Source organism: Macrobrachium rosenbergii, chromosome 44 (genome assembly GCF_040412425.1).
Source record: "Macrobrachium rosenbergii isolate ZJJX-2024 chromosome 44, ASM4041242v1, whole genome shotgun sequence".
In the NCBI taxonomy this organism is placed as follows: domain Eukaryota; kingdom Metazoa; phylum Arthropoda; class Malacostraca; order Decapoda; family Palaemonidae; genus Macrobrachium; species Macrobrachium rosenbergii.
The window spans coordinates 43,469,145-43,485,802 of NC_089784.1; positions in this window are offsets into that span (position 1 = coordinate 43,469,145).

A 16,658-nucleotide genomic window follows, 5' to 3' on the forward strand; every position below is an offset into this window, starting at 1 on the left:
ATATATATATATATATATATATATATATATATATATATATATATATATATAGATATAGATATAGATATAGATATAGATATAGATATAGATATAGATATAGATATATATATATATATATATATATATATATATATATATATATATATATATATATATATATATATATATATATATATATATATATATACACACACACACACACACACATATATATATATATAGAAGTTCATTTTGTTTTTATTATCTTCAATCTTAATTTCAAATTGGGTTGAGAAACTCCTTTAATTTTCAGGGCACTTAGGGACTGATGTCTTTTCCTGCACATAGAGAAAACACAACTCGATGTTTACTTCCGTAGTGTCAGAAAGAGTTTTTCCGAACTCACACAGAAAATTTTACGTGTTCTTCACAACGGCACACAGTAATCCACATGCATGATAGAGACTTTTTTTAATGTATCTGTTGTAATATTTATATATATAGAATAAAATGTTGAAAGGCTTTTTGTAAATCACTAGGGTGTGTAGAATGAAAGACGGAACAAGAAATCCGTGCTCCTCTATGTTCTACACACGCACATGCTCATTATAAAGCATATACCTTATTCACTGTAGTTTCAATAAGCCCTTTGACCGAAGTCTTTGTGTCAGTTGTAGCATTGTGTAAAGCACACGGGGATTGCTCAACAACAGGCAAACTGACCCTTAAGAATCCGAATGAGTCAGGAGCGGATATTGCTTAGCAATACGCGAGTTGAGCAAGCAAGTACTGGAGCCTAATTTCACTTGTATATTAGAGAAGGGACAGAAAATGATCCAGTCAGTTGTGCGCTTTCTCTTTGACAGCTGTATTTCCTCATGGGACAGGTGGGTACCGTTCTTAGCTAGCACTCTGCTGGGCCCGCGTTCGATTCTCTGACCGGCCTGTGAAGAATTAGAGAAATTTATTTCTGGTGATAGAAATTCATTTCTCGTTGTAATGTGGTTCGGATTCCACAATAAGCTGTAGGTCCCGTTGCTAGGTAACCAACTGGTTCTTAGCCACATAAAATAAATCTAATCCTTCGGGCCAGCCCTAGGAGAGCTGTTAATCAGCTCAGTGGTCTGGTTAAACTAAGGTATGCTTAACTTTTTTGACAGCTGTCCGTGATCGCTATTTACCTTTTGTATTCATCGTCACTTTGTTCCAATGATAATGATAATTCAACTGCGTGTATAACTTTGTAGAGCTAAGAGTTAACTAACTCGCTCAGGCTTTCTGATCTCTGTTAACAAAAATTGTTGCAGCCATTGTAACGGCCAGGTGATTACCTGCTCGATGAATCTGTGATCTGCACTTTTCATGTTACATTGCCTTTAGTAAGACGTCTCCCGCATCTAGTCATTGTTTTCCTTAAACTTCTTGGAAGGCGGGCACAGGATATTCGTTCAGATGGGCAGAGGTGGACATGTATCGATTCTTCTTTCTTTTTTTTATTCTAGACGAGCTAACATATTTAAATTTCATATGTTGGAATTTCCTTTTTGTGCAATTTTAACACATATTTCTTGCTTGTATTCCAGCCTTATATCAGTTACATCCCTTCTGCTAAACACGCACACACTCATCACTTCTTTTTATAAACCGGTGGAATACAAGAAAATTCCGTTTTTATTATATATATATATATATATATATATATATATATATATATATATATATATATATATATATATATATATATATATATATATATAATATATTCATGATGTTGCCTAGTAATATGTATATCCTCCCATAATTTTTACATATCTACTTTTTTTTATGTTTTATGTGTAATGATAATGATTGTTGAAGTGTCATATTTAGTTTGGCATCAGATCTCAAAAGAACTAATGATTAAATAACTTGATAGTGTAATTTAGAATTGATAATACAATTTTAATAGTAACATAGTTTAGAACGAATAATATCTTTCTTGATATTTAAAAAGCATAGTTTATGAACACGTGTGTGTCCAGCAAGGACTTGTTTCATTTCAATTGTCATCATTTGAGATAAGAGAGAACGCTTTGTTTTCGGGTTAGTGATGACAGGTTTGGAAAACAAATGCCGATTCATCCCATACGGGCTCAAGACGAGTGATTTTAGGTTGTTACATGCATTGTTCGAGTCATGTACGCCACTTTGAGAGAAAAAAAATATGTCTTGATCAGTTACGCCATGTTTCGTAAGCTTGCATTCAAAACGTTTTGCTGGGATGACGTAATTTTCCTTCTAGAAGCTTCTCCATTGTATCTTGCACACAAAATGCTTTAATGACGTCACCTCCCTGCTTCTAGAACTTTTGTATCTCGTACCCAAAATGCTTTAACGACATCATGTAATTGTTTCACGTATTACTGGAATTCTAAAATTAGTTTCATTCTGATTTCTGAGACCAGTTGATTTGGTTCCCTCTCTCTCTCTCGTTCTTAGAAAGAGATTACTTTTAACGTAGTGTTTTGTGGTCACGTATTGGCATTAACTTTTGAGATCTGAATTTAGCAAAGTTTTTTAGTTTGTAACGGCGCCTGGTTAAAAGTGTGTTTTGTGGTAACGCAGCTGCAGCAAGTGATTTACAGAGGTTTTCACAAGTTTGTGTAAGGTAACATGAATTTTACTTATTAATACCATGGTATGATAAGTTCAGAAATTTTTACAGAGTGAAATCATTATTGATAAATCTTATGTGTATTTCTGTGTGTTTTTCGATTTACAATCTCTCTATATTTTCAAATTTTTTTTGTTTGATGTAACATTTATTTACATGACATTTTAAATGTTTCTTGGTAATTTAACATTGTATACTTGATTTGATATCTCATTTGTTAAGATTTTATTTTTAAATCTTGAGTAATTCTTGATAGTTAAAATTTTGCTTGATTAATTTAAGTTCCTGATAAAGTTTTTGTGAATTAGTTTTGTTTCATAATTTAATTCAAGAATTAATTAAGTGTTGTGTTAATTTCAAGTAATAATAAATTTTTCAGATTGTTAATTCTAATTATAAACTTTGAATTTAAAAATAAATTTTTGTATTTAACATTTTTAGAAAAAGTGTTTCATTTATTGATCACCAGTGAATAGGATTGATTGTGTGTGCATAAGGCAAAGTGATAAACATGTTTTGTTCTTTTAGTTTTGCTAAAGTGAATTAAGACCAGGGAAACAGAGTTTTTTGATGGAGTGATGCCCTTCTACTCTAGAATATTTCTAGTTTAAATTTTTGATACCTCACTCACATTCTTATAAACTTAGTTTAATTTTTCAAGTAATAAATAAATTTTTTCTTAAGGGATCACTGTTACCTTTAGAGTACTCAGTCGTAATAATTAATGTTATGAGAGTTCAGATATCTGGCTGAAGTGAGGTATATTTTTGAATCTTGAGATTAGTTGTGTAATAACCAGGTACTGATACACATCGTGACATTACACACACACACACACACACATATATATATATATATATATATATATATATATATATATATATATATATATATATATATATATATATATATATATATATATATATATATATATATATATATATATATATATATATATATATATATATATATATATATATATATATATATCTGTGTGTGTGTGTGTTTGTGTAATGAAAGGTTGGTGGCTTGCGGAGGCAACAGACAAGCATTGAGGAAACACTGTCCTGTCATCTCCAGACTTTGCTGTCTTACAGGTTCCCTACGTATTCCTTAAATAAATTAATGTTAAAAGATTATCTATTATTGTTTAATTCATGTTGCTTCTTGTAATTCATTCCTCTTTTAGCTAGAAATTAAGTTCAGCTTTCAACATTGTTATTTGTTGCAACAGTTTATTGAGGACCCTCACTTCCAAGAGGACTCCTCTTGGAAGTGAGCCATTTTTTCCAGTGGTAGAAAATATCCTTCGAAATTAATCCTCAATTTTGAAAGCTTTATGTTAAGTTGATCATATACCAGCAACTAACGTATGTATTTGAACATAATGGAGTAACAGAGGAAGTTCCTCGCTGGGTGAGCGGGTTCCGTTCTCAGCTCCCACTCTGTTGGTCGCGAGTTCGAATCTCCGACCGGCCAGTAAAGAACAAGAGGAATTTGTTTCTGGTGATAGAAATTAATTTTTTGCTATAATGTGGTTCGGACTCCACAATAAGCTGTAGGTCCCGTTGCTAGGTAACCAATTGGTTCTTAGCCACGTAAAAATAAATCTAATCCTTCGGGCCAGCCCTAGGAGAGCTGTTAATCAGCTCAGTGGTCTGGCTAAACTAAGATATATTTTTTAGTAACAGAGGAAAGTAATTTCCCCTATGCTTGGTATCTTGCTGGTGTGGTCAAAACATTCCTGGCGTTTTTGAGGAAACAATCTTGGCTGCAGAAGAAAGGAAGAGGTGATTATGCTTGCCAAGTCCACAAGTTTAGTGATTCCCCTGAAATATCTTGTCCTTCAAATTAAGGAGGTCTGTGTGTGAGCCAGTTTTCACCCTGTTCTGTGATCCATATGTAGTATTTAATGTCGTGAGCAAAATGTTTGTAACTTTTATTATTATTTTATCATATGACGTATGATTATTAGTTTACATTTTGATTTGAAAACATTTCAGTTAGTACTTAAAACAGAGTTTATTTGTGGAAATGTTTTGCCAACTACAGCATACCCAGTATTGAGTTTTTTTTTTTTTTTTTTAACAAACATTCATATGCTCAAATAATTCATAATTGGGAGCGCATCTTTGCTTTAAATTTTTTGCTGCTTGCATTGATGACCTGTGAGTAGATGAAACTGAATGGAGGATTTAGCTTGCTTAATGCGTGTTTTTCTTGAGCTATTTGTCTCTTTTGAAGACATTTAGACTGAATTTCGAACTAGGTGCTCATTTGCTACTGAACGTAGTATACGAGTATCTGTCTATTTCTTATGTACTGGGACACATAAAGAAAATTCCTACATTTTGTGACGTTTCCTTTCCCCTATATCAGCTATTTCTACGCAAACACTGCGATCCCGATTCTACTATGGTTTCTTTTTAATCCTTTGTCTTTCTTATATTCGTTGCTAGTCGGTTCTTGCTTCTGTAATGACCAAAAAGACATATTTAAGGCAGATTATCTTTTATATCAGATTGCTCCCTAATTGCAACCTAATTGCTAGTAACACTATTGACTTCTGCAACCCGTTCAAAAACACTACTGCCAGTTCAGTATTTGTTACCTGGGTGAACTAAATCATTTTTCAAAAGCATTGAGTATTTTAATATTCTTGGGGTTCACCACAAAGCTTCTGCAAAGCAAGAGACAGATATTTTAACTTTATCTTTTTGAGGTTTGGTCGTCCTTTCCTAGGGTCGAAGGGAAGAATGTTATCATCACCTCTGATACATGTAATGCCAGGCATTCATAAGCCCGGCATAAGGCTTAGTTAGTTAAACCTCATTCCTGCGATTTAACTCCTCTTCAAACTGGTCACTTGATATTTTGCTAAATGGCTATGCGCAGTTGTTTTTGATAGCTCATCCTCTCCACCTTCAATTCTAGTGATATCTTTCGCTATCATTTAATTATTCCTCTCCTCCTCCTCCACCATGAATAATACTATTCGGTCTAACCTTCCTCACATCTAGCTTCCAAGGTGATTCAGCTCGATTTCACCCTCACCTCAATGTCATCTTCTGCTGCTTGCACTCATTCCTGAATCGCCGGTTCTTCTTTTTCAAAATATTATTTTGAAATCACACGTAAGTGGAATCGTGCATTTCAAGTAAGTTCACTTTACCCAAGGGAGACTTTTTCTGTTTCTCTGTCTTTTTCCTCTCTCCATTCTGTTACATTTGAAGGTACTTCATACCAGCGCCTATTCATCAACACTTATTCCTTCAAATCTTTTCAAACGATTGTTTTGTAGAGATAGAAAAATTCAGATAGTTCAATATTGTTCTATAGAATGTTTTTGTCTCTGTAGCACAAATTCTTAACTTCATTGTACGAGTAGCTAATCATGTTTATATTAACGAGCTTCATAAGTTAAACTTGCACATAAACTTTGTTAATGAGACATTGAGACATCCTGAGTCTCCGGGAACTATATGTTCGCATCCCCTATTTTTATTCCCTGGATCACAACAACTTTGTTCTCGTGACATCTGGAGAAGGTTCTTCACTGTTATAACCTCAGGCTGCTCCCTTAGGCAACATTAAAGCCTTTTTCGGACGACAGGCAGGAGATAACAGCTTCTGATGTTTCATCAATTTTTCTGTTGTCGTTTTTCGGCAATTAGATAATTTTTCTCACTATATGTCGTTCTGTTTCGGTACAGAATTGCCAATGACTTCATAGGTTCCATCTGGACTTTATGAAAAGCAATATCAGGAACTATTTCCTTCAAATGTGGTGTTCTTCCAGCAAGCAGTCTACCGATATTTCAAACTAAAATTCAGCTGCTGTCCCTCAGAAAATGCGCTGTGGCGAAAGAAATGAAAGTTGGAGGCTCAGTTTCCTCTTTCCGTTCACGTTTTTCTCTCCATCTCTCTTTCCCTTTGATAAATGACTAAAAATTTAGCATTGACCATTGGATGCCTGCTTGTTAACGTCATAGAAGTGTTATCTAAGAAGTGAATAACAGGGGCTGTATTCAGAATTTTACCATTCAGAGGCCACAGCAAGTTTACCGGCAGCCAACTCTCCTCAGAAAATTTCAAGTTTATTAGTCAAGTGGTTTGTAAATTATTGTAATGAGAGGACTGTAAACCTGTCCCGATGCTGCTGCAAACAGTCAGCTCCACACTGAAGGTGGCAGCCTCTCTACCCGATTTGAATTAGCTGGGAATGAAGGTTCTTAATCAAAAGGTGCAAACATTCATACTGAAGAAGTCTTCCAGGACATTAAGTTCCAAAGCAAGCTTGCACAGTCTAGGAAACCTAGATAAAAAAAAAATGAAAAACATAATGAAATACATGGTAGATATATTAATACTAACCAACAAGCTCTCATAAAGGAACTATGTGATAAGGATGATAATTTACCTGTGCTCACCCAGACAAATCTAGGCCAAAATCTATACTCTCTGGCCTTTTGGAAAAAAAAGTCTATTACAAAACATGAAAGTCCGTGGCTCTCAAATAACTTTGTTCCCCGCCTTTTGAACTCCCGGCGCCACGACTGTACTGTATGTCGAAAAGCAACCGACTTTGTGATTCTAGGGTGGTAAGGTCCTCATTACAAAAAACATTCGGTGCTACTTTGGCTTGTTGTTATCTACGCGTCACCTACTCCCAGGTGCTGGTACTAAACATCGCACGGGCAATGTAAGGTAGACGGCCGCACGAAGATATCGTTTATTAATATAACATGTCGACCATACAATATAGAAATGGGTGTTTATAATACTTTGATTCCCGAGGGGCTAGTACTAAACACGCGTCCCAAGGAGCTTCCGCCATGTTTAGTACTAGAACCTGGGAGTAAATGACGCCTAGATAACAAGCCAAAGGAGCACCGAACATTCCAAATCTGTCGAGGGAAGCGGAAGGGGCGATGATATCAAACACACCAATGTCCTCGAAGAGAGCAGTAGACACAATGATAAACAAAAGGATGTAGAATAAGAATGATTTTCTGTCTGTCTGTCTATCTCTTCCTTTCCTTATCATCATCTTCCCATCTCTTTTGATAAAGCCGAAGAAATCTCTGAGGATTTCTTGGGGAGGCTACTAAGTGATCTCGTTTTCTGGAATGGCTCCTTCATCTCCAGAGAAATCAGATCTTCTCAAGTTTTATTGTCTCCTACTTCGTTACAGGCATTGTTTCTCTCTCGTTCATCACGTTATCCCACTCTTACTTTTCTCTTCCAACACAAAAAGCGCAACTTGTTCACATCAAAAACTTCCATCACCACCATTACATTCCTCTCATGATGAATGCGACGAATGCGCGAGCTTCTGTTGTTTTTGATATCTCCATCATCCCAAGAAATTCAACAACTTCCACTTCGTTTTACTTTTACACGTTTTCATATTTGCTGCGTTGTTTTGGGCGCCAATATTTTTTAATCTTGCTATCACTACCGATAACATCCGTAGTTGAATCTACGTCACAATATTCTGTTTCAGTGCAAAGAGTGTAATGTCTTTCGTTAAGAAAAGAAGTGTAAAAAATACATTATTCGCTCCTTCCTGCGTAAAACTATTTTCTTTTTCGTTTTGCCTAGGAAAGGATTATGAAAATGAGCGCTATTGAAATAACTGATTGGCCACGAGAGTTCATGCATTCACGGCTGGAGTAAGTCCGGACCAATAAAGACAGAGAAGGCTTGAACGGAGCTTCCTATATAGTACAAATCCCCCGTAGGGAGGTTGTGCCGTCAGTGCACCTCACGTAGTGCACTGTAGGCATCGTTTAAGGGTCATTGCAGCGTCCCTTCGGCCCCTAGCTGCAACCTCCTTCATTCCTTTCATTGTACTTCCGTTCATATTTTCTTCATTCCATCTGACTTTCCATCCTCTCCTAACAATTGATTCATAGTACAACAGCAAAGTTTTTCTCCTGTTACACCTTAAAAATCATCTTACTGTCAATTTCCCTTTCAGGCTGAATAACCTCAATATCCCAGTGCTTGGCCTAAATTCTATATTCTATTCTATTCTGTAGAGTACAAATCGTTATGACACTTAGACAGTCAGGTGCAAAATGTAGAGGGAAATGACGAGGCCTGGAAGAGGATAGGAAAAGGGAATGAACAAGTCCCTCTGTAATGATATTGAAAGGGTTCTTACACAAACAGATGTTAAGGAGAGAGCAACCTGTCCCTAAAGAAGTTGAAATTTCTGCAACAGAAGTTGTTTGAGGAAAGGAGAAAAAATGCCTCTGTGATTCAATAAGAGTGAAATTATTGCTCTGTTCTATATTCATTCATTATGCCAGATTCCGGAACTAATGAAAGTTCCTGTCAGTTTAACTGTTTTGAATTAAAACCCAGTCACTGCAAAATAACTGAATAACAGGCAGTGGAATCTGCTATGCTGCGACGGAATATATTTTTTTTTTTTACGCTTTGCCGTATCGATCAGTCTTAATTCTTCATTTGTGTTTTTGTCTTTTTTTTAATCCTCCAGTTAATTCCAGTTTTTACGCCAGAATTTCCATTAAGAAACGATGAAGAACACTTGTTCATTTATTTACATTTATATTTTGTGTTAAGAACCACACGAAGTATACGTTAGAATAAAAATCACATTTCCCGTAGAATTTAAAGGGTTTGTGAGGTCGGCAGTGCTCGATTAGGTAAAAGACGGAGAATATAAATTTGAACTTTTGCTAACGTTTGTGGGAAGCCCTGTGGTAGTTACGGAGACTGGCGATAGATGTCGCTACCGTCGCTTTCCCTACCCATTCTCTTCAACTCTGGGATTTGACTCTCTCTCTCTCTCTCTCTCTCTTTTCTTCAGTGACAATGATTTTGAGGCTATCTGAAAACAAATTTGACTACCAAGTCTGAACAGAACAATGTCACAAATTCTCACACAGATGAACCGAAACACACACACACACATACACACACAACAAATTTTAGTACGTAGCTGTATTGAAATACTTCACGATAGCTACTTACTAGAAGTTGTGCGTGCGTGTGTGTGTGTGTGTTTCGGTTCACATAGATATACTTTACAGTGATCTAGGCTAGTGCTGTTGATGTTACCGAGAGAGAGAGAGAGAGAGAGAGAGAGAGAGAGAGAGAGAGAGAGAGAGAGAGAGAGAGAGAGAGACTGCAGCTATTTAGTGAGTAAAGTCTTATAATTATTCACTGATGACTTACAGCAATGAGATCTGATGAGTGCATTATGAGAAATAGATTAGAGGAGTACTTTATTAGCAAGAGCACCCATTGTTTTCCAGTAACAGGAAGACAGAGAGAGAGAGAGAGAGAGAGAGAGAGAGAGAGAGAGAGAGAGAGAGAGAGAGAGAGAGCTTGGAGGTATTGATGGAAGTATTACATAATTATTATGATGAATGCACTTACTTCGCTTTGTTCTCATCAAACGAAAAGTAGATCTTTTTATTCCTTTATCTTCTTGCTGATTAATTTCAGACCTAAAAAGATTCATCCCACGAATTAGAGAAGACGACAAGTTTGTTTCCTGCAGCTGAGAATCTAATGACCATTTCGATGAAAGTCCCGTGATGTCATAAGCAGGTAGCAGGAAAGGAATCATTTTCGAAAGATATATACAGTATACCTTTTGAACCACGAAGCCATGACTGAAAATTGAAGGGAAATGAAGACAAATATTGACTAAAACCAAACAACTGTTATCTATCAGTTTATTCCTTTTCCTGATGTATCTGAAAATCAAAAGAACAAGTAAAAAATGCGTCCAAGTTTCTTTGGCGCAATCGAGTTTTCTGTACAGCGTATAATGCTGTATGAAACTTTCAGCCAAAGCCCATGAAACTCTCAGTCGCGGTCCATGAAGCTTTCAGCCACGGCCCGGTGGTGGCATGTGTTGTTGGCACCTATATCGGTGCCAGACGCACGATCACGGTTAACTTTAACCTTGAATAAAATAAAAACCACTGAGGCTAGAGCATGGCAATTTGGTATGTTTGATGATTGGGGGTGGATGACCAACATACCAATTTGCAGCTCTCTAGCCTCAGTAGCGTTTAAGATCTGAGGGCAGACAGAAAAAGTGCGGACGGACAGACAACTAGCCATCTCAATAGTTTTCTTTTACAGAAAACTAAGAATGGCTTCTCATTTATTTGTCTGCTTCTTCAAGTATCTTATCTTTTTCTCCTCTCAAGGGTCAACAAACTACCATAGAAGCAAAGTCCCGAAGGATCTTCTGCAGGAATCCCCCGAATGACCTCATTTTCTGAAATGGATGACTCCTCTCTGTGCCAGAACAGATTTACAGAATCATTACCCTTTTTCAATTGACAGCTTTCATCTGTTGTTTTTTCCCGTTCGTTTCTTTTGGATTACGGAAGGTGTAAGCATTGTCTCCTTCTAAGCTTCATAGTTTTCGTCATTGTAATATTGGTATTTTGTCATTTTATTTCTTAATGAAGTGAGTTAATTACATTAGTGTATTAATGTCATAATTATCATCACTATTTGCTGTTCACAATTTCCATTGATTTCCGCTTCTTTTTCCTTAAGGTATATATTTTAAAAGGCGTCGCTTTTCTCTTTCTCACTATCACAACAATCATTTCATTCTCATTGTTCCAAAATCTTCCCTATCATGTTATTATATACAAAGGTCTCTCAGTCTTTTTTGCAGGGAACAAAATGATATCTCCCTGCCTCCCTCGATCAAGGTAATAGATGTCACACGAAAAAAATAGACAGATTACGGCACTTCATCTCTCTCTTGTTCGATAGTGGTTTATAGGTTATCACGCGTCGGGAATTCTCAGAGAAAATCAGATCCTTCCCCATTCAGCTCGAAGTTTCAACTGTCTATAACGTCCATTACTGTTTACATTGTTTTATACGGAGGACAACAGCCAAGCTGTCACATTAAATAAGTTCTGCTTACTTTACGTAAATCAGGAGTCTTTGAGTTGAAGGAAATTACAAAATTTTCTTACTTGCTTCTATACATATATTCATATATATACATATATACATACATACATACATACATACATACATACATACATACATACATACATATATATATATATATATATATATATATATATATAAAAGTAAATGTTTGTATGTGTGTATGTTTGTTTTTGTAAATTTGTATGTTTGTAACTTTGTGCGTTAAAGAAATCCGAATCGCTTGACCGGTCTAGACAAAATTTGACCCAACTTAGATAATAGGGTTGGTTTAAAACACGTATCCCCTTCCCCTTCCCTCATCCCCCTTCCCCATTCCCTCTGGTGCTTATGTGGTAACCGATTGACCGATCTCGACAAAATTTGCACGAGGCCGTCATTTGACCCAACTTAGATAATAGGGTAGGTTTAAAATCTTTACCCCCTTCCCCTTCTCCTTCCCCATCCTCCTTCCCCTTCCCTTTGTAATTTACATGGTAAATAAACTCTACAGGTTTATCACACCTAATTTCACGTACTCGATGCCATATAGAAATATGTTATTGAAAATGCTTTTCTTTCCTGTGATTAATAATTCTGTATCAAGGTTTGTGCTTAGGTTTAGTGTGGGGCGTGTTTAGGTTTAGTGGGGATGTGTCTAGGTTTAGCAGCGGGTGTGTTATGGTTTAGTGGGGTGTATGTTTAGGTTTAGTGAAGGGTGTGCTTAGGTTTAGTGGGGGTGTTTCAGTTAAGTGGGGGGTGGTGGTGTATTTAGGTTTAGTGGGGGCTAAATGGGACAGTCACCACAGTAATACCTGGATAAAAGGGACAGTCAGCACAGTAATCATCTGGATAAAAGGGACAGGCAGTACAGTAATACCTGGATAATGGGACAGCCACCACAGTAATACCACCTGGATAAAAAAGCCAGTCAGCACAGTAATACCTGGATAAATGGGAGAGCCACCACAGCAATACCTGGATAAAAAGGACAGTCACCACAACCATATTTAGATAAAATGGATAATTACCACAGTAAGACCTGGATAAAAGGGACAGTCAGGACAGTAATACCTAGATAAAAGGAGCAGACAGAACAGTAATGCCTGGATAAATGGGACAGTCACACAGTAATACCTGTGAGACAGTCACCACAATAATATTTGGATAAAATGGACAGTTACCACAGCAATACCTGGATAAAAGGGACAGTCAGCACAGAATACCTGGATAAAAGTGACAGGCAGCACAGTAATACCTGGATAAAATGGACAGTCACCAGAGTAATGGCTGGATAAAAGGGACAGTCAACACAATAATACCTGGGTAAATGGGGTAGTCAACACAGTAATACCTTGATAAAGGGGACAGTCAGCGAAGTAATACCTGGATAAAAGGGATAGTCATCACAGTAACATCAGTAATAATTGGATAACTGGGACAGTCACTACATTAATACCTGTATAAAAAAGACAGCCAGTACAGTAATACCTAGATAAATGGGACTGTCAGTACAGTCATACCTGGATAAAAGGGACAGTTACCACAGTAATACTTGGATAAATGGAACAGTCACCACAGTAATATCTGGATAAATGGGGCAGTCAGTAAAGTAATATTTGGACCAAAGGGACAGTTAGTTCAGTAATTTCTGGATAAAAGGGACAGTCACCATAGTAATACTTGGATAAATGGGTCAGTCAGCACTGTAATATTTGGATAAAAGGGACAGTCAGCACAGTAATTTTTCTGAGTTCTTCAGAGTTTTCCTGGCAGCACCAGGTTGGTCAGCTAGTGTAAATATATGTATATATATATATTTATATATATTTTTAAAAGGGGGGCTGTAACATTTATTCAGGCCACTCTATCTTATAATTAATCTTATAATCAATTTTATAGAGCCCCTTTCACTAGGCCCCTTAAAGTTGGAGTGAGAGGGTACTCTTGCCCTCTCAGCTAGACAGGGTATTCCATTCCTCATTGTGCCTATTGTTCATCACCCTCTTAGTCAATCCCATAAACATTCCTGTCTTTGTGACTCCTTCCGGTTTTTCGACCTGTTTTCGCTGGCTGTTTCACCCCTTTCAGATAATATATGTACTGGCACTAACTGGAAAACACCGGGCCCAGACCAGTTTACTATGGCCGGAGGAGGTCAAAGCTGACCAAGGAGGTGAGAGACGGGTCATAGGTTCCCAGAGAGAGCTAACAAGGGGGCTGCATCTCGTCCAGAGCCGAGAGGCGCCCTTTCCACTTTGGAACATAGGACCCCTTGGTATCCAGGCATGTTATTCCATACCTACCGCAGAAGAAGAATTTCTTAAGACTGGAAGTCATCCTTGCTTCGTGCCACAAGGACTAAAATAGGTTAGCGGGTACGTGTATGTGAGGGAGGGGTTTTGACCAGCCTATTTTCCCGTAATTCCCTTGATTCTATTGATGAAGTCCCTTGTCTTATATTTTTCGTCTGGTAAGTTTAGTGATTAATGCCGTTGAGTATTAAATTCCTTAAGCAGTTATTCATGAATTAAAATCCCTCCTAAAGCCTTCAACCATATAGACAATTAATTCGTTAGGGTGTGCATAATTGACACTCAAAGTGACTGTATATTGTTTCTCTCAATTGCAGAGAGGAATCTACAGTCTTGAGTGTTGCATATTCTGCTGTTTCCAAATCAAGAACCCTGTCCTACATGAAAATCCTACAGTTATTTATGGAATTTAATTAACTACGGATATAATGTGCCATTAATCTATCCACTCCATTGTTTCAACTGTTACTGTAAATATGTGTATTAATTAAGGACCTGGGTTTTAATCTTGTTTCCCCAAGTGAGCATGCATTTCCTTTTAATTACTGTTCAGTAGCAGTGGAATTCCAGTTGTGCGTCAGATAAACAGGTGAGTCCCTTATTTCTGCTACTGCTATTCGTAACAGTATATATATATATATATATATATATATATATATATATATATATATATATATATATATATATATATATATATATATATATATATATATATATATATATATATATATATATATATATATATATATATATATATATATATATATATATATATATATATATATATATATATATATATATATATATATATATATATATTTATGTGTGTGTGTATATATGTACATATATACATAATTATGTATCTGTGTATATACGTAACTGTTTAGTTCTCAATGCTTGCTTATGAGTGCATCAGCTGGCAAATCAACAAATACATACTGCGATATAAAACACACCAATGTCCTTGAAGTGAACCTTAGATATTAAGATGTAGAATCGCTAATATTTTGTGTATCTCTCTCTCCGTTTCCTCAGCTTCATCCCCCTCTCTCTCTCTCTCTCTCTCTCTCTCTCTCTCTCTCTCTCTCTCTCTCTCTCTCTCTCTCTCTCTCCCCCTTAAATAGCCATCCACTTGAGATAGAGCCGAAGAAATCTCTGAGGATTTCTTGGGGAGGCTACTTAGTGATCTCGTTTTCTGAAATGGGTCCTTCATCTTCCGTAAAATCAGAGCTTTTCTAGCTTGATTATCTTCTGCTTCGTTGCTGTCATTGTTTCTCTCTCGTTCATCACGTTATCTCAAACTTCCTTTTCTCAACTTAAACAAAAAGCACAGCTTGTTCGCTCCAAAAAACTTCCATCATGATTGCCATATTCCTCCCATGATATTTCCATGATTAAATTCCTTTTCTTAGCGAAGAATGCGCGGGCTTTCTTTGTCTTCGACATCACCATCATCTTATGAAAGTCATCAACCTCCACATTATTCTACTTATTGTCTTCTTCGCTACGTAGTTTTGGGCACCGGTGTTTCTGTCTCGCTGTCACTGCCAATATCATCCTTATTTGAATCAAAGCCAAAATAATCTGTTTCAGTGGATCGAGTGTAATGTCTTTCCTGAAGCAAAGAAGAAAAGAAGATATGCATCATAATTCGCTCTTTCCAGCGTGAAACTAAACATTTTCGTCTCGGAAAGGAGATAAGGAAAATGAAAGCTTCTGATATACAGTAGATGTTCGACCCTGGGAGCTTATTTATTTACGAGTAGCGTCAATCCCGATGAAAGAAGACGGAAAGAGCGGCTATAGGCAGCTTCTTACGATAGAAATTGTTTTGTATTATGTGCGGCGAGTCATAACGAGGCCAGGAAGCGAATAAGGTAAGGAAGTCAACAATCTCTGCTCTGTGCTGGTACGTCAAGGGCTCATGAATGAAGCATTCTGCAACAGAGGCTAACTGAAGAGCTGATTAAGAAAAGACCCGTCTCAGTGATTCATTCGTTATACAAAAATGTTTCTATGAGTAAGTAAAAATGAATTTTTTTATAAGTAAAATTGAAATTTTTTTTTACTTTAATTGTTTTGAATTAAAACCCACACATTCTGTGGAATGTTTTAATAACTAAGGATGTGGAATCTGCAGTGTCGCGACAGAGTATAGTTTTCTGCCTTTGTAAGCGTTTTACTGCTTCGGTCATTTTTCATTCTTCGTGTCTTTTGCCTGGTTTGATCTTCTAGCTAACCCCGGTTCCAGGTAAAAAACTTTAATGAAAATACTATTACTCAAGCAGAACACTTTAATATTCTTATTACACTTTAATATTTTTATGCAAAACCCAAACGAAGTAATGTCTCGAAAAAAATTCTCATTTTCTGTAGTCTGGAAAGTTTGCTAGGACAACAGTCTTCGTTTGGTTAAAAGACGATCGAAGACTTTTGTCCTAACAAACTATTACTAACGCTTGTGAGAAGCTCTGGGGATAGCTGTCACTACTGTTGCTTTCCCAACCCATTCTCCTGATCTGTGGGATCTTGACTCTCTCTCCCACTTATTTTGCTTCAGTGACGATGATTTTGAGACTAAGTATGAGGGAAAAAATTACTGCCAAGTCTGAAAAGACAGCGTTCACACATTTTGTGCATTTAGCACAAAAACTAAGATACTACGTCAAATTACCTTACATACATGATACGAAGTTTTTACCCTCTCTTAAGGAAATTTTAAATCACCACTTTCCAGCAGCTGATGCCAGATTCACTTGTGTGAA